Below are 19,804 nucleotides of genomic sequence, written 5' to 3'. Positions count from 1 at the left end.
CCCCCCCCTCCTCCTCTTCCTCCTTTTCCTCTTTCCCATCCTTTCTTTTTTAATTTTATCCATCATTTAATCCAAGACAGAGAACTATCTGAGAAAAAAAATAGAATCTGAGTCCAATTACTTTGTCCAATCCTTTTGTTTTTAATTTATTTATTTTTAATTAATTTATTTTTAATTTATTTATTTATATATTTATTTTTAGCTGCATTGGGTTTTCATTCCTGCGTGCCAGCTTTCTCTAGTTGTGGTGAGCGGGGGCTACTCTTCGTTGTGGTGCGCGGCCTTCTCATTGCAGTGGCTTCTCTTGCTGTGAAGCACGGGTTCTAGGCGCGCAGGCTTCAGTAGTTGTGGCGCACAGGCTCAGTAGCTGTGGCTCACGCGCTCTAGAGCACAGGCTCAGTAGTTGTAGCACAGGGGCTTAGTTGCTCCGCGGCACGTGGGATCTTCCCGGACCAGGGCTCGAACCCGTGTCCCCTGCATTGGCAGGTGGATTCTTAACCACTGCACCACCAGGGAAGTCCCAGTCTTTTTATTTTGTAGACAACAAAAGTGAAGCCCAGAAAGGGGGAGGGCTTTTCCCAAAGGCACCCAGCCTCGCAGTGCTGTTAGTAGGACGGGAACCTAGAGCATCTGAGTCATCTTTCTAAGGTATAAAGAAGACCGTGTATTCTTGTCAAGCCCCGTCCTGAATACACACCTCCAGATGGCCAGAGGTGTCAACTCCCTTCTCAAGCCACTCAGCCTAATTCCAGGACAACTTCCCTGGTAGAACCAAGAAGACAGCAAGTTCCACCGTGGGTCAGGCCTGAGGTGCAGCCAGGCAACCGAAAGCATGTCACTCAGCCCAAGAAGGGGTCACTGGCATTCAGGAAATATGACAAGCCTCTGCCCCCTGTCTTCTGCCATGCATCATGCATTGCATTACACGACAGGAGTGGCCCTGGCTGGAGAAAGGAATCAAAGGCAGGGCCAACCCCGCAGCTGTAGGTTAATAGTGGACGAATTACACACTTGGAAAACAGTTTTCCTCTCGATGCATTATCTGGACCATATCAAAGCCCTTTGTCTGGGCTAAGCTGGCTGCGGGTGATGTTTGCAGGCTAGGGACTTGCAGAAAAGATATATTTTCTGACAGGGAGAAGGTCACCCGGGCAGAGGCCATTACAACGTGCTACGGTCGGGTCGGAATTTCCCGGAGCCCGATCGATGTGGTCTCAGGGCATTACTCAAGCATTGGAGTTAGAGCGCTGGCCAAGAAAATGCTCTTCAAATTGGTCGACAAGTCACACGCCATGGAAAGTCACTCTCTCATTTATCCTCAATCTCTCCATGCTAAAGCTGGGGCCCTGGGGGTCAGCGAGACTTCAGGAGGTCAGATTAGGGAGCTCAGCAGATGGGGGGCCATGGAGGAGCAGTTGGCCCCAGGAAGCTGAGCCCAGAGAACTCCAGGCTGGCGGCGGGAGATGGGGTCCCAGCCCCAGTTTTGCCCTGAACTCACTGAATAACCCTGAGTAGGTCACTTGATTCTCTGTGTCTCAGTCTACTCATCTATAAAGTGGTACAAATAAAACTGCCTCCTAGACACCTTTGGTGTTTTACTCATTAGACACAACAGATACAGAAACTGAAAACTTGAAAGTAGTAGTATTATCTTTTGGACCTAATTTAGGGAAACAAAAGCCCTTCTTCATCAAGCCCCTTAGACGCGTGTAGCTGGGAACAGATGGGTTATAATCGGCCCTTCCGACAACCTCGCCAAAGTTAGTGTGAGTAAAACCAACTCAGACCCACCACAGGACTCTGAGCCTTGCTTCCAGGCCGTCTTTCCCAAGGCATTAGCCCAGTCTTGGGAAGCGGTCCATCTTGCCCATCCCATCTGCTTTGTGTGTTCCAAATGCAAACTGACCCCAAAATTCCAGCCTTGATTTTAAGCAGTAGCAAAGTTGGGCTACTGTAAGGTTTCTTGGTTCTAAAATGCTGCAAACCTGTGCTTTTGTGGTTCAAAATTAGACTCTTGATCATGCAGATGCGATGAACTGCTTCTGCTCCAAAAGACTTGGCACTGACTGGCTCATTTAACACCTTTGAGAAACACACGAAGGCCCTAGAGAATGCTTTGACCCATCCAGGGTCTCTGTCCACAGGGCTGTGGAGACAGTGAGGCACAGATGAGAAACGCCTCTGCTGTCAAGTTTTTACAGCCATCAGGACCCAGTGTTCCCAGGTTGAACACATTGGACTCCTGCCCATGAAGGCGAGACAGATGCCATGATCTGCACAACATGTTCCCACACCCTGCCTGCTCCTTCTTGGGAAGCCACCACATTGATCCAATTTCCGGTTCCCATCCAATTTCTGTGACTCCTATCACCCATTGGCTGACCTGTCCTTTGTTCTTGATGGTCAGGTCTGGCCTCCCAGTGCAGACCCCCTCGACAGTAATGAGAGGGGTGCAGACTCTCCTTGCCCGCTCTAGAGCTGTTTACCCAGTGCAAGTCATTTCTGCTATTTAGTCCCCCATGGCGCTAAGATCCTGAGACAAGAAGTGAGTTCCTTGGGTTCTGGAAGTCATGACACCATCACATCACAGAATGTTCTAGCAGGAAAAGTCTTTAGCTCCCACCCGGTTAGTAGTAGATACATAAACTAGATTTTTTTAAAAGGTGGGAACTTCTCTGGTAGAAGCAGACTCTTGAGCCCCACCCATTTTCCCAGCAACCTCTGGGGGTCCTTAGAGTCCTAGCTATTCCACTGAACCCAGCATGACAATCACTGATCTAGTCCAACCTCTTCGTTTTGCAGGTAAGGAAATGGAGGCACAGAGAGTGAAGTGACTGTTGGGCTGAGTCACACAGCTGTAAGCAGGAGAGCTGAGATGAGCCCTGGAAGCGCTCACCTTCTAAGTAAGCACTCTTCCCCTGCACTTCATCATTATCTTCATCATCTTCATCTTCATCATCATTATTTTCATCAGTCACAATGTCCCCCAGCCCTTAATAAACATTGTCTGCTAAGCCAGCTTCCTTTTGTGGCTGTGGGTAACTGCACGTTATCTGCCGAGCCCACCATGATGTCTCCTCCCATGATAGGGAATGTAATAGCCCGGGTTCAGAAGCAGAAATGGTAGGGTTAGGAAGAGACCTGGATTGAGAGGCAGGGATCTTAACTAGCGGCCCAGTTCTGCTTTTTAATAACTCCCTCCTCTCTTTGGGTCTCACTTTCCTCATCAGTGAAGTGGGAGGAGCTCCATGGACTTCAAAGATTTGTTTTGAGAATCCAATGAGGAAGCATCCCTTAAAGTGCTGGCCGCTGTGTCCTGACAGGTAGCGGGTGCTCCGTTAAATTGCTTCAATTCAGATCAGAGGCCCACAGGGAACCTGTTGGAGGAGTTTCTGCTTTGCCTAAGCGGAGCAGGCATTTCCATCCAAATAAACTCGGTTTCTTTCTTTGCAGTCATGTTGCCTTCTTTGGCTGTTCCTGTGGCCTTAACTGAAAAATAAATAAACACGAGATGGGGGTGAGAGGTTGAGGAAAGGATGTGGCAAAAGACAAAGAAAGAAAGAGAGAGGGAGATTGATTTCTGGGCAGAATTTATACCTTTTTGGCTTTTTCAAAGGTAAATGAATAGATTGTTGTTGTTTTTCTGAGTGTGTGTGCACCTCTACGTTGTGTAGAGACGCTTTTAAAGGCTTCTGGAAGCAATCCCTAACATTTTCTATAGGTACAGACAGATAATTGAATGCTTTCAAAGACCACTGTGAGGCGGGGAAAGTTCAATTTTGCTGTGTGCCATTGCCTGCATTGACTGAGCGCACTGTGTGTGTGTTTTCCTGGGGAAGTTGAATTTCTTTTTCGCTTCTCTTCCCACTACTGCCCCTTCACCCCTTGTCCCCCCTTCCCCATCTCTGATGAAGCACTTAGACAGAGAACAAGAAACAATATATAATAGCCCCAAAGTCACACCAAATAAACACAGCCAAAACTCCCAGCCACTTCTCTGGCTGCCAATGAAAAGCGCTGCCTCTTCACTCCGGGGCCTGAAGGACGGGGGGCCTTTCTGCTCAGCTATTATTAGAGCCATTGTGGCAGAAGCCCGGGCAGCTCTGGGCGATGGGGGGTTCTTGTTTTAATTTGTTGCCTGTGCAGGCAGAACAAAGTGACATGGGGAGAAAGGATGGGGGGATTTCCTCCTGCTGCTATTTCTGTCTCCATGACAGGCATTGGTGGATGTGTGTGTGTGTGTGTGTGTGTGTGTGTGTGTGTGTGATATGCTGGGGCTAAGGCCTGAGTGTGCCTGCTGGGTAGAACAAGAATAGCTGCATCCAGGTAAGAAAAGATCCCCTTTAGGGTATAAAAGGGAGACGCATAGGGGTTTGAGGTTAGGCAGTAAAGAAAGCCCACCCCCAGATTCATGGCAAATTCAATGAACATTGGCCATCAATCTTTATAGAAGATGCCTAGTTTAGTTCTCACAACTACCCTTTCAAATATACCCTTTCTCTCTTTACAGATAAAAAAAAACTGAGGCTCAGAGCTGTTGAGTGAATTACCTAAGTCCAGTTCAACTGGCCCTCATTTCAGCGCAATTTCTACTATATTTGACATGTCCCACTGTGATTATGGGGTAGATCAGAAAGAGAATCTCTTAGGGTTTCAGATCCAGGCACTGAAGAAGATTATTCCTCCTGGCTGAAGCGGGCAGGGTGGCAGACACAGTGCCCTTCCTAGATGTTTAAGTAAAGAATTTCCCAAACATTCTCCATGGCATCACTGTATGTCTCCAATACTAACCATCCCCTAGGGACTGTGTGCACCAGCCCTGAGTACATTTTCTCCTATTCTAATGCTGTAAGTCAGAGAATATAACTCACCTGCTCAAGGTCACCAACCGATGAGGGACCAGACTGGGATTCTAAGCCAGGTCCCTCCCTCCCTTAAGCTCAGTGGTTCTGTCTTCTCCAGCAGTTCAGGCAGGGAAACACTCATCCTGAGTTCCAGGCACACCACATGGTGTCTTAGTTCCTGCCTGGTCCCATTGCTGCTCCTCCCAACGGGACTGGAATGGCACTCATTCCAAAGTGCATGTCCACATCCTGAGGAGCACATCAGAATGCTTAGGAAACGCTCTTCCCCTGACTTTGCTGTGGTTTGTCTTGTTTTCCCCGCCTTGGAATGCAAACTCCTCCAAACCAAAGCCCCATGGCCAAAAAATTTTAATTTACCTTTAACCTGTCCCCCAATCTAAGGGCTTTAGCAAACACATAGAGAGAACTCATCATATCCTATACTATGCTAAGTACTCCGTGTTATTTATAATCCTCACGGTAGACCCAGGAGGGAAGGATTTTTACAGATGGTGAACTTGAGGCTCAGCAATGTTAAGTAACTTACCCGAGGTCAAACACACAGCAAGTATTTGAGCCATATTTGAATGCAAAACCCCACTCTCCACTTGCTGTTTTCTGCCTTACAGTGTGTGTGGTTTAAGTGCCTTTCCCGGTTCCTTTCACCCTGCCTCCCACTACTCCCCACCCCAACTATGGGAGACATTTAGTGCTATACTGCCCTCCCACGGAGCCTTGGCTCCCACTGGCAGGATCTGTCCAATCTGCAAGGAGGCTCAGCTATGTAAACTGTCTGGAGAGTTCTGAAGGGAGCATCCCGTTATCTGCTCCTTGTCAAAGGCAGTAGAAGTTTAGAGCTTGGGCTCTGGCACCAGAAGGTCTGGGTTGGAATCCCAGATCTACCACTTATGAGTATGGTCATTAACTCTTCATGACTTGGTTTACTTATCTGTAAAATGGGGATAATAATAGTATGTGCCTCATATGGTTATTAAAATGAGCTGTATAGGTAGAATGCTTTGAACATTGCCTGGAACCTAGCAAATGTAATAAATGTTAGCTAATATTTCTTTTAACATTACTACTTTCTATAGAATCATAGATTTTAACTCTAGAAGGAAACTTACAAGTCACCTGGTTGGCCCAATGTTCTATCTTTAGGCAAATAGAAGATGTGTAATCCAAAGGCCTGAATTTGAATCTCAGATCTGCCACTTACTGCTGGAATCTATCACTTGGGACAACTTGTTTGATCTCTCTGAGTCTCAGTTTCTTCAGATGTAAGATAAGGGTTGTAATAATAAATATCTGTCTATCTCATAGAACCAATCCTCTCATGGAGGATCAAGTGAAGAGATGTAATGAAGAGGGCAGATGGAATTTTATATTAATATTATTCCATTACTACCAGAAGACAAATAAGACTCAAAGAGTTTAAATGGTTTACCCAAGAAGAAAGTGCTCATCCATCAACCAAACAACCTGCAGTTAAGTTTCCACCATCATGTCATTGGATGAAGGCCCAATGACTAGGGGCTGTCTGTATGTAAATGAAGACTGGAGCCAGGCAAGGAACTGTCCCCAGCAACAAGAGTGAGGTATTGTGGTGCCAAATGGCAAACACACTAAAGAACTGGGAAACCAAAGTCAAACCATGAACCAACTCTCACCATAACAGGAACAAGTACGTAGGTTTCATCAGCCAAGATTAAGTACAATATGGTGACAATGTCAGGAGAAAACACTGTTGGTCTAATTCTGACTCCCACTGTAGAACGGGGAAGAACTACTGCTTTCCAAGTTCCTGGTAGAGGTTATTTGTGGTATTGTCTCTGCCCAGCTCTACCTTTCAGGACACTGCACATTCTCTAGTACCTAGCATCCACCACCCCCATGTCTAATGCAGGAACAGCCATTTAATATACATGGTCAGGCTCCCAGCCTCAGCTGATAGGTCTGAGGATAGACAACTGACTCAATCTTGACCAATCAGATCTCTCTCCCGAGATTTTTGAATTTCACACCCAGACGCTTTAAGGCCAAGGAGCTTCCAGCACCACTGTTGCTCTGTTTTCTACCACGTGGAGGAAACTTACCTGCAGAGAAAGTGAAGAACAGAGCTACAGCTCAAAGCAATGCATAAAAAAGGATGAAGAGTGAGGCCTGATGACTTTCAAGACTCTCCTTCCAGTTGTTTGTTTGGAGATGCAGCCATAGTCCTGACCATGCATTCCTTTTCTTAACAATAAATTACCTTTTTGCTTAAGTTAGTTCCAGTTATGTTTTGTTATTTTCAATCAAAGCTGATCCGATCCTTCTATAAACTAATTCAAAAATATCCTCAGTGGTCCTCTTCTTAGGGCTCTAGCATAAGATCTTGGTGGCAAGGGGTAACAAATGGGCAATTTGCAATTTACCCATGTGGATTGCCTCTCTTTTCTGTCTGGACTCAGCTTTGATACCTTGCCTCCTTCCTCCCCACATCGCCCCTCTCTTCTCTCAAGGTGATTCCAGTGGTTCGGGTGGTCATCCTCCCAGGATATCCAGGCACATTTACCTACAGAGGGCACACAGCACGCAGTTTTCAGAGAATTGAGCTGAGATAAAGTAAGGGTTGGTCTAGCCCTTTGCTCTTCTTGGAAAGTCCTTGAATGCAGACCTTCAATGATTTTGAGGTTCTTGGACACAAGGCCCCTTTGCTTCTGCTCTATGACAGCCCGCTTCCCCCCAACTTTACGAGTTAGCAATCATCCTCTCTGCCTACCACCTCACTCTAATGAGACATAGTCTTTGGAAGTAATGAATATCTTTTGTGCTAAGAGGTAAATATGCTTTAACGCAGTGATTTTCATGCAGGGTATTGGGGAGGGGAAATGATATGTTTAAAATTTCTGGTGGGTGTAAACTATTATATAGAGAATGGACAAACAAGGTCCTACTGTATAGCACAGGGAACTATATCAATATCCTGTAATAAACATAATGGAAAAGAATTTAAAAAAGAATGTATGTATATGTATAACTGAATCACTCTGCTGTACAGCAGAAATTAGCACAACATTGTAAATCAACTATATTTCAATAAAAAATTTAAAAAATAAGAAAATAAAAAATTTCTGGTGGGCATGCTTTTGCATAGTTAGAAAATGTATATGTAATATATCAAATGTCTTCATAATATAAAACATAGAAAAAGCTCAGTGTAATAGTTTTGCGTGGTTTTGGACATGCAGAGGACAGAATGCAAATACAATAAGGCACAGATTTTGATGCAAAAAGATTGGGAACCCTGCCACATTTTCTTTACCGTTTTTAATAAGATTTAACTTACAGGTTACAGGTAGTAAATGTACATCCCCAGAGAATGTTTACTTTTGCTTATACCTGTGTAACCAGCCACCACTGAGATCAAGATTTAGAAAATTTCCAAAACCCCAGGAGGCTTCCTTATATCTCCTCCCAATCAATAGCCACCATGACCTCCCGCATCTCAAAGATAACCATTATTCTGACCTCCAATCACCATTGTTAGGTTTGCATGTCTTGGAACTTATTGTAAATGTAATCACAGTTCGTTTGGCATCTGCCTTCTTTTGTGTGAAACTCACCCATGTTGTTGTGTGACTAGGACCTCATTCTTTTCCATTGCTACACAGCACCAAGGCCATGGGATCCTTGTGTAAATACACTACACTTTATTTGCCCATTCCACTGTGAATGGACATTTGGGCTGCTTTTAGTTTGGCCCTATTAGGAATAAGCTTGCCAGTCTTGTGCATTTCTTTGGATAGACAGAAGCGCACTTGTTTCTGTGGGATATTCACCCAGGTGAGTCACAGAGCATGTGTATGTTTGGCTTTAGTCAATACTGCCAAATAATTTTCTGAAGAGACTGTACCCGCTGCACAATTTAAATTTTTAGTTCTTCAAATAGTTACTGAGCACGTACTATGAGCCAGGAGCTGCACTAGGCATTGGGAACACAAAGAAAGTGGGCACCACCCGTGGCCAGAAGAGCTAACAGCCCAGTCACCACACCAACAGCTGGCTTTTATGTAATACGGTCAGTGCTGGGTCAGAGGTGCGCCTTGGATCTCCGGGGTTGGCGTCCCAGACTTCACATGACCTGACAGAGGGCTTAGGCAGGTGTGAAAAGGACAGAGGAGGGTCCTCCAGCCCCTGCATGTGTAGACCTTGCAGGCCCTTACGGCTGGGAGTCCCACAGATGCAGCAGCCGGGCTCAGGCCAGGCTGTCAGGAGTGAACAAACATCTGCCAACGTGAGCAATGATTTAAAGGAGAAGGTTGAGACGGTGCTGAGATGAATACCACTGACTCTGCTGCCATCCTGGAAGCCATCCATCAGGGAGGCTTGGCAAAGAGGGGCATAAATCCCCAGCCAGCGAGGCCAAGCAGGGCACCAGGAGGAACGGGAGGCTATAGCAGCTTCCAGGGCTGCCTCTGGCTGGGCAGGAGCCAGCATTTTGAAAGGTGTGTGTTTGGCCGAATCCCCAGAGGAGAGTTTGGTAGTGAGGGTCCCTGCTCTCCTGAGATGTGCATCCCCAAGGAGGACACCACCTGGTCACTTGCCATATTTGTTCCCCATCCTGTGCCCTTGCTGGAGGAGGCTTTTCTCAAAGGAGAGTCTGCCTTCCCTCCCTCTCTCCAGCCTGAATCTTGTCGCATCTGAAGTTTGACTCAAATGATTTATTTTTCGAACAAAAGGGGAAGATTTAGAAGTGGGTTTGAAATGCACACATGCCCCTGTCCGCTGAACCCCCCTACCAGCAACCACTGCCCCCCACCATCAGCCTGGGGCCCAGAGGGGTGGAGACCTGGGGGGTGAACAGGAACAGAACACCGAGTGGGAACAGCAAAGCGAGTGAGTGAATGGGAGATTTTTATGAGTGAAATTTGCTCATGAGCTTCTTTAATAATGTTATTCATCTTTCTGTCAAAGTCGTCACATTAATGTAGTGGGGAGAGATTTAGAGGAGATGAATTAAGATTTAAATACACAAAACGACTTGGGGAATATTTAAATACAATACATTTTATTTTGGTGCAGCATCCTTCGTCACGGGTGTCGCTCGTGACTCTCACCAGCGCACACAGCCTGGGAATCAACAAGTCCCTCCCCCCTCCCCTCCCTCCCAAGGCTTCAGACACCCGGTGTTTGCTGGGCTCCTAGCATGGTGAATTAATACAGTCTAAACTGAGCACATGAAAAATAGTCTGGGGGTTGGGAGACCAGGGTGCCTGTTCTGGCTTAGACAAGTCACTTTTCCTTTGGGGACCTGTTTCTTCGTTGGGAAAATGAGAGGAGTTTCACACTGAATTTCAAAGGATGCAGAGAATCCTTAAGGACTGATGCAGAGAAACACAGGGGAGCCCAGGAGGCAGAGTTCTGGACCCTCTCCCCTGCTTCCATAATAGTTCGTTGCTCTGCTTTTACATATTGGCAGCTGCATTTAAAATAAAGTCACCTTGGCTTTAAAACAAGAAGAGTTCATTCATTCATGCATTCATCCGTTTGTTCATTCGTTCATTCAATAACCACTAATCGAGCCCCTTCTCCGGGCCGGGCGCTGTGTTAAGCTTTCAGGATGCATCAGTGAACAAGGCTGACGTGGCTCCTGTCCTCCTGGTGCTCCCAGCCGGCCAGTGTCAACTCTCACATTCCCTGGTGGCACAGCTGAAAATAAAGAGTTTGTCCAGCTGGGATTAATCAGAGAAAGCTTCCTGAAGGAGGTGGGCTTCAAAGGCCATCTTCCTCTCCCTTTGCCATGCCTGCTGAGCTTCTGGGCACACAGAGCTAGATTTTCCCCACAGGATGGGGAGGCTCAGCTCTAGCTGCAAAGAGGGTGAAGTGAGGACATCAGACGGGAAGCCGGAATGAGAGCAAGGAGGATGGTCCAGACATCGGGCACCCACTTCATCCATCTCCCCGCCGTCTGACTGGGCCGGAGCCAGGCGCTGAAGCCCTGGGGAGGCTGTGGGATCCTATTGCCTTATCCCATCCCCCACCACCATTACCACCATCCTCACCTCGCTCGCTCAACTCTCCCCTTCCTCTGCTTAGAGTGTTTGTAGAACAGGAAAGGGATGCCTTCTTAGATCAGAGACTTTCCCACCCTGAGAGCCTCTCTTGTCCCTCTCTGAGCCCCTCTCCCTGACCAGAGGCAAGCACCTTCATCCGTGGCCCTCCAAACCCCCAGGGAGCACTGCTCCTAGTGACAGGGCCAGAGACACATCTCAGCCTGACCCAGGTGGGTATGTTGATGGGAGCCCAAGAAACCTCTGGTCAATTGTTTTGCTCTGCCTTTTAAATCAGACTTCTCAAGTATGCTCTCTGTACATGTTACACTCTTTTAGGCTCTAGAAAAAGAAACATACTCAGGTTACTGAGATTGTTGCAAGAACACAAGAATGCAGCCCTTACGAAAAGACAATCCTTGAGGTGCCAACTCAGCCTTTGTGCCTGAGTCACTGGGTCACACCTGCAGGAGCAGGCATTGTACCCACCTAGGGCCCTCCTCCCCCGCTCCCGTGGAGACTGAGCTACTCTTGGTGTTTGGGATCTGCTCCTTTGGATCCTACCACCTCCACTTTACTCACCAGCCCACTCTCTGTACCTCTCACATTCAACTTCTGAAGCAGAATCTGACTGACTTGGCTAGTCACCATCTGGGACTGGCCAGCTCTGAAGGTTTAAAAGCCTAACCACTACCCCGGCTAATGGCAGGCTAGAGTTGACTGCCTTGGGTCCAAGGCCCATTCTTGGTCCATCAGCTGTGGTGAGATGGATGGATTAAGTAGCCCAAGGCACAGAGACCACGCATAAGAAACCCTCCAAGAGGGCTGTGGCTATGGGAGGGCAGGGCTGAGGCTCCCCAGAGGGGGGAAGTCTACCAGGTAACCATCTGCCTTACTCCCCAGGACAGGAGGGGTGAAAAAGGCAGGCCAGGGGAAGGATCCATATACAGGGACTGAGGCCTTTGGAATTTGAGGCACTCAGAAACCAGGTCTTGTGGGATTCTCTGCTTGGCCTCAAAGAAGCTTATACAGAGAAGGAATCAGAACTTCTCAAAGAGAGCGCCTCTTTTTCTCCAACATGGCAGTCTGGTCCAAAAAGCAGATGGTCCGAATGCAGAGGTCAGGGTGATGAGGTTTAGGAGGGGTAAGCCTACTCAGAACCTCGCCCTTCGCCACGTTTGAGGGGAAAGGGTGGGCTCCCCGTGCAGAAAATTTGAGGACAGCACTCGTAGCTTTGCACCCAGCCAACAGACCTGGGATTTCTTCAGCCCTTTAGCGTCACTCTAGGAAGGCATCCCAGGCAGTGGTAGAAATGGATGTGTGCTGGGCCACCCACACTCTCTTGCTGGGACCCCTTTGCTTCTAAGGCAATACATCTGTAATTCAGCTGCTGAGGAGAAAGTAGTGGGTCCCACAAGAGCTGCTTCCTAGAGTGGAAATTGTATGAACGCCAAATACAGGCAAACCGGGAACTACTATCTTTTCTCCCCATCTCCCTATAAGAAGCCAAGGTCACCAGGCAAGTCTATAGTCCAGTCAGTTGAAGGTATGAGGATAGGAAGGAGTATCTTTCAGTGGCTGCCACGTTTCCCAGACCACTGAGGAGCTATTCTTTCTGGAGGCAGGAAGGCATGAGGTGACGCCATGAAGCCCTGCCAGGCCTGGACACACACACTACTGAGCCCCAGACAGATGGCAGCCAGTGGTGATGACAGGGTCAATCCAAGCGGTTCTTGGAGGCCTTCTCAGACTGCAGACAGACCATTTATATGAAAGCATTGTGCAAAATTCTTAGTGACACTGAAGCTATTATTCAATTATTAATATTATTGTTGTTGTTTGTTAACAATATGAGTCTTGCTACTCTCAGAGAATTAACAGTGAGAATATTCTTCAAAGACTGCAGCCCCCTTGGAGACCAACTCTCTTGCAGAGGTATCTATTTTTAATTCCACTAATGCTTCCCTTCTAAGAGGACACAGAGGTCCCTCCCAAAAAGGACGATTACCACCCTAGAGTTCAGAGGCTCCTAGTTTATTGAACTTTTCATTCTAAGGATGTAATACAAATGAATTTATGTCTGGGAATAAAATATAAATTGAAATATAAATGTATGAAGCATAAAAGGTCTTATCTTCGGCCCTATCACCCCACTACTAGCCCATGAACCCATGTCCCTGAGCTTCTGGAAGATTAGATCCTCGATGGTAGCCTCATACAGAGCATGTGCAATCCGTGGAGCATGGGGCAGTGAAGAGAAAGCCCTGGGCCAAGAATGAAGAAACCTATGTTAAAATTGTGATCTGCTTCTTACCAGCTTTGTGCCTCTGGCAAACCCTTTGGACCCTTGATTTCCTCAAAAGGTACATAACAATTATCTTAGTCCATTCTGGCTTCTATAACAGAATATCATAGGCCAGGTGGCTTATAAACAACAGAAATTTATTACAGTTATGAGGCTGAGAATTCCAAGATCAAGGTGAACACAGATTTGGTGTCTGGTGAGAGCCCACTTTCTGTCTCACAGACAGCCATCTTCTCACTGAGTCCTCACATGGTGGAAGGGGTGAGGGAGCCCTCTGGGGTCTCTTTTATAAGGGCACTAGTTCTATTCATGAGGGCTCTACCCTATAACCTAAGCATCTCCCAAAGGCCCCACTCTCTTATACCATCACAGTGGGGGTTAGGTTTCAACATATGAACTTGGGGGGGACACTTTCAGTCTATAGCAACAATATTACCTATTGCTAAAGATTTGTTGGGAGGGCCAAATGAAGTAATGGATATACACTCCCATGGCCCTGGGCATAGTAAGGGCTTAGTTAATATTCACTGAATCAGAGTTGAAGGAGAGCTATCGCACAAAGTTGGTAGGATTCTGGAGACAGTTGGTGGAAATGTGTTCTCAACAGTTCAGGGCAGAGAATGGACAACCACACACTATGTTTAGACCTAGTCAACCATGAATGAAGGGAAATTCAGTTAGAAGCCCAGCCATAGGACTTGTCAAATCCTAATATGTGGATTCTGTAAAAATCAACAACATTCTTCCATGGATTCATTAAAACAAACAACCCCTCTTATTTATCAATGCTATTCACCCCAAGTGAAGATGACAACGATCAATTCAATAAACAAATCAAGTTAAAGAAAACTTAACTCAAGGCAGATGTGATTAATTTCCTCATCATTGATTGACATTAACTGTATTAGCCAGCTTTGCTATGGTAACAAATACACCCTAAAATCTTAGTGGCTCATAACCAGAAACGTTTCTTTCTTGTTCACAGAGCATGTTGGCAGCTGCAGATATTCTCCATGTGTCTCCTCATTCCTGGACTTAGACTGAAGCTAATTTGGGACCTGCTGTGCTGACAGTAGAAGGAACCAAGCAAGAGACCTCATTAGAACCAGCAAATGTACCATACTTCTTAGAGTCTCTGAACTGTCCAATCCCATTGGCCCAAGTAAGTCACATGGTCAAGCCTGCTGATGCGGGGGATGGGGGACTAAAATACGTTCCCTCTTCTAAAGACCACAATAAGTCACAGGTAAACAGGCAAGGGAACATAAAGGTCTTATGGGAAGTGGATGCGTAACTGGGACTAGACTACAATCCATCCACGGTGGATGTTGACCCTCTCCTTCTCCCCACACACTTCAATTTTACAGCATTCTCACTTAGAAGGTATTCTATGTTCTTTAATTTCATGTAGCTGGTGAATTTAGTGGGGGCAATATGGGTATGGGCCATCTCTCTGGGAGTCCCTCCAGCCACACAGTCTGCACACTTTCTCCTTTCATCTTTCCTGCCACCTGCCCTACCCTTCGGGCCCTCCCACCCTCTCTGACTGGGCTAACTGACCTGACCTTTCCCATGACTGGTCAGAAGACACAAGCTACTTCAATGGCCTTGTCAGATCCAGCGCCAAAGCTGGACCTCCTCTGCCCCAAAAGCACCCACAGTCTGCTGGGTAGGGCCATCCAACTCCACTCCAGCTATGCCTCCAGACTGGTACCTGAAAAATAGAATTTCTGCTTCAGGTAACACAGCTGCCCCTCTCTGAATAATGCATGCCATGCACCACACCGGACCAAGGACAAGCTCATGAGAAATTGGGGAGCTTTCATTTGATTTCATTATTTTGCTTTTAGACCCAAGCATTTGCTGCTGTCAGGCATTTCAAAGAGGACAAGACAACAACGTGTTCTGAGACAAGCAGGGAAGGTCAATCATCCCTGGGGGCTAAAAGGACTGCAGTGGAGAAGGCAGGGTAGGGACAGCCCTCCCCAGAGGTACAGGGCCCTAAAGGGGGCACCAAGAATACTCCGTGGGGGTCTGGGGAGACTGAAATCCTGAGTAAACAGACTTTCTAGGAGATGCTTCCAATGGAGGTAGGGGACCTCCACACACATCAGTTAGTGGCAGGGGAGAGCAGAACACCTGGACAGCTGTGACGTGGTAACTAGGACTCGGAATCAGAGTTCAGAGCAAAGAATTGTCATCAGTAGAGCAAATGGTCCTTAACGCAGGATGTTTGACTTCAACAAGCAAGTAGGGTTCACGGCAATGAATTAGCCCAACTAGAGTCAGACAGTAAAGCCAGGCTAACTACCCTCAAGGACTTCCCCACCCCCAGCCAGCTCCTTCCTGGTTTGGACTTCCCAAAGGACCTGCCTTATGAGTTCCAACCTGTATCATCGTTCATCTGCCTGAAGAGGCAGCTATAACTGTCCCACGCTCCCTCCACCACTGCAAACCCACGGTCTGCTCTAACCAGACAGGTTCTCCCCTCGCCCTGCCCTGCAGAGCACAGGTAATTTCTCAAGTCCACGGCCCTTCCTGGAATCCTCTCCCCACCCGCCTCTGCCCAACCAGACACCTGCCATCTTTTAAAGATCAGTGCATGTCCTACTGCTATTTGAACACTTAAGCCCATATTGATCTCTCCCTTCTCTCAATTCCTACAATCACCTCCACTAACGGCCAGTTTGTATGATCATTAATAAAAATGATAATACACTATCTCAAAGCATTTTCTCACTGGCCTTCAAGCTACACTTCTCAGAGGTATAGGGTACTCACGGGCGCCTTAGAGGCCACTCTGGGGGCAAGGAAAGGCTGAGCAGGTGGTGAGCCCCACACTCCCACCCCTCCAAAATCACCAGCTCAGCTGTTATCTGTGTTTTTGCTTGGAGTTTCACATACAATTTTTCTTCTTAAAAAGGATTGCACTATTGATTTGGAAACCACTGCATTTTAAAAATTTCCTCCTCACTTATGGGACCAACAGGACTAGGTATTACCAGCAGAGGAAGTTGAAGTCTCAGAGGGGCTAACTGTCTCGCCAAGGGAACAGGGAGGCTCCCAACTTCTGTCTCCTGAGTCTAAATCCAGGGTATTTACAACCCGCAACTGGGAGCGGCTTATCTCCGACTGACTTGTACATTTCTTTCAAAAACAGGGTATTTTAACATTTATTTATTCTACTTCCTTCCTATTCAGAGCATGGCTGTGGGCACACAGTAGGCATTTACTACTTACCTAGTCCAGACTGCAGGTCTGCCCTTGGCTTTGCTGAAGATGCAAGGCCCGCCATCCCCTTAGCCCTCTCGGGCAGCACGTGCCTAGGAGCTGAGTGATTTCCACAGCTGTACTAGGTACCTGGGTGCTTTGTAATCAAAGGGATACTTCTTTGCTCCCTTTTTCTCGCTTTTGACATGGTTACAAAATCTTATTGTTAGCTCAGAGGATGGGGTAATAGGACACGACATCCATACTGTCACTGTTTAATGAGTGCAGTCACCTCCCAGAGAATAATCTGTGTATCGTAGCAATAACGCTGCTGCTGGTCACATGCAGCCTCTGTTCTCTGCCTCCCTCACCAGGCTTCCTCCATTCTGGGAATGAGGTGTTTCCACCAGGAGGAAAGATGGGGTGTCCTCCTTGGCCTCCCACTGGCCACACTTTGGAGATACAGCATCATTCTTGCCATCATAGTAACCCCAGGAGGAATCATGGAGACGACTGCCTTCTGGTAGGGGAAGAAGCAGAAGCAGTAGGCAGACTCACAAAGGAAAAAAAGATAAATCGAGGTAAAATTGTTTCCAAATTGAGTGTTTTTCACTATTTTCAGTGTGGTGTCTGCAGTGCTCCAAGATGATTCCCTCTCGGGGGCTTCAGAAAAGCTGTAAATAGAATGAATTGCTTTTAGGGACATACTCTGATAGTTCACTTCTCAAGAAAATATATGCTAATGCATGTAGACTGTCATTACTGGGGAGACCTATGTACCAACTCTTTTATGTCTATGAAGAGTGGATTTCTGATTGCTAGCATTTTGCCAAAGTCTTTGTCATGCGTGGGCTGAATATCTAGCAGGAAGAGGCAGATTCAGGCGTAACTACATGCTGGGTGTCTCCTAGGCCAGGGTTGGAGGGGGGGGCTCTTGGTTTGCCCAAGAAAAGTTTCTTGTGAAACAAGAAGCAGAGGAAGAACATCTTTGTCTAAGGACCTAAATAAAAACCAAGCCAGTCCGAACTCACCTGCAGTTCTGGGACTTCAGGGTAGTTTAGAAGTAGGGAGGCTCCCAAGGAGGGGGGAAGGGTACCAACTTAGTTCAGCAGGGTGTAATGCTACACCCAGCCAGAGGGTGGCAGCACCTTCCCCATGCCCTACAAGCATCTCTTCTGACCGTTCCAGGGTGTTTTTGCGGGATGGCCTTCCCCTTGCTCAGCCAACCTCTTCTGCATTTTCTTCTTCTACGGGAAAGTGGGTTAAACAGCACTTGGCTTTGCAAGGAACACAGCCAACAAATGAGGTATCAAAAGTAGCTTCTTGTGTAAGAGATCAGACTCCACCAGACACACAGGCCGGCACTCTGCTGGAGCTCCTGGGCTCTGCAGCCAGCTTCATTTAGGATTCATAAATACTTTTGCGCACTCCCGCACATACAGCCACCAAAGGAATTTCATTCTGTATCATGTGCATTCAAATGCAACAAAGTGAGAAAACGTGGCCATTAAAAAGAAGAAAAAGAAGAGGAAGGAAGAGGGGCTGAAGAAAGTCTGAGGCTCTGAGTAGCAGGTGTTTGCTGGTTGGTGCTTTGATGAAGGCTGCTTCCATCTTCATGTTCCCACAGAGAATCCTCCCCCGGGCTCCAGTTCAACTGGAGCCAGGTGGGTGAATGCAGCCTATACTGGCTGGTATAGGGTACTTTGGCCAATGACACTTTACATATGCTAAATTGGATGCCTGTCAAGGTGGGCATCAACCCTAGATATGGGTTGGCCCTAAAGTCCCTTCTTCAAGGCTTCTGGGGAACTGGGATATTTTGAACGCCAACTTGGGGTTTAGGTATCAAATCCAAATGCCTTTGGGAGCCAGGTTGAGGGATCTAAACATACCAAGCTGGGCAGGTGATAACCAGGATGTGACTGCCCATGCTGAAGGGGGCAGCAGTTACTCAGTTCCAGCGGGTTATGCCCAACTGGGAATTGTTGTCAACTCTCCCAATTTATCAAAAGAAGGTGGAAATCTATGTGTTTTTTTTAACATAAAATCTCTTGATTTTCAAATGATGACAGCTAATTTTAAAAATTAATTACTGTGCTGGCCAAAAGAAACAATTCCAACAGGATACACCTTTCAATTCTATCCTAAACACCCTAGTCTGTCAAATACTTCCCTTCTCTGCTTGTTTGAAATCCATACGATCTGTGCCCCATAAATTGCCAGGTTTGATTTTTCTGACTTGTTCTCTAGCTTTGCACTGTTTGCTCAGCAAGAGTCTACACATTTCAAGGGCAAAGGCATGTCTTTTTTCCCCAATAGTTTCCAGCTGACAGTAGATGCTCAGCAATTTTTTGTGAGTTATAACCTACCCTATTCCATGAAGGATTTGAAGAATCCTACATAAATACATGCTACAGAAAAATAAAATAAGTAAGCAAGAGCATCAGGGTAAATACTTAGACTTGACCTACTGACTGGTTGCCTCTAAGGTATGGTGTTGCGTGAGTTTCCTCTGGATAGCATTCAGATGTCTTCCTTAGATTATATGCAGAACCCAGAGGGTTGAGAGGGTGCCTGGAACATGGGGAAAGCTCACAGATTGTTAGTGGAGTGAACGAAGGACAAAGCAAGTGAAATGGCCCTAGAGAAGGAGGCCCGTGCACTGTGAGGGATCAGAATGTAAGATCCAAGCTCAGCCTTGAGCTGGGAGCCAGAATAATGAATTGCAGTTTCTTTATTGAGCCCCCTTTGGTTGTAAGTGACAGAAATATAACAAAAACTGGCTTGGGCAAGAAGAGGAATGTACTAGAAGGATATTGATGGAATATCCTTCCAAGCCATGAAAGAGAAGGGATTCATTTGGACCCACAGGAAAATCTGAATGAGATAAATCTCTCTCTGTATTTCATCTCTCCTTTGAGTTCTGGCTTTATTTTCTCCCTCAGCAGTCAGACTTCCTTCACGCATTAGGGAACAAAGCTACCAAAAATCTCCATGCCTCACATCCAGTAGCTTCTACCCCTGGGGGAAACTGCTTCATAATCTTTCTCATAGCAAGATTAAGACCCACGGGGAGGGGCTTTCAATGCCTCACTGGGGTTTCGGTGCCCCTCTCCAGGGCCATCCCAATCAACCATGACAGCCACAGAGAAGGTTGCCATGATTGGCTGGCTTTGGGCAGATACCCACATGGAGTAACAACATGGCAGCTTTTTTTGTTTGTTTTGGGTTTTTTTGTTTTGTCTTGGTTTTTTTTGGTGGGGGGGAAGAATTTGAAATTTCTTTTAATATTTTTATTTTATTGGAGTATAGTTGATTTACAATACTGTGTTACTTTCAGGTGTACAGCAAAGTGACTCAGCTATACATATACACACATCTGTTCTTTTTTATATTCTTTTCTCATATAG

This window comes from Balaenoptera ricei, chromosome 8 (assembly GCF_028023285.1).
Source record: "Balaenoptera ricei isolate mBalRic1 chromosome 8, mBalRic1.hap2, whole genome shotgun sequence".
In the NCBI taxonomy this organism is placed as follows: domain Eukaryota; kingdom Metazoa; phylum Chordata; class Mammalia; order Artiodactyla; family Balaenopteridae; genus Balaenoptera; species Balaenoptera ricei.
Note: the sequence above shows the minus strand (reverse complement) of the source record.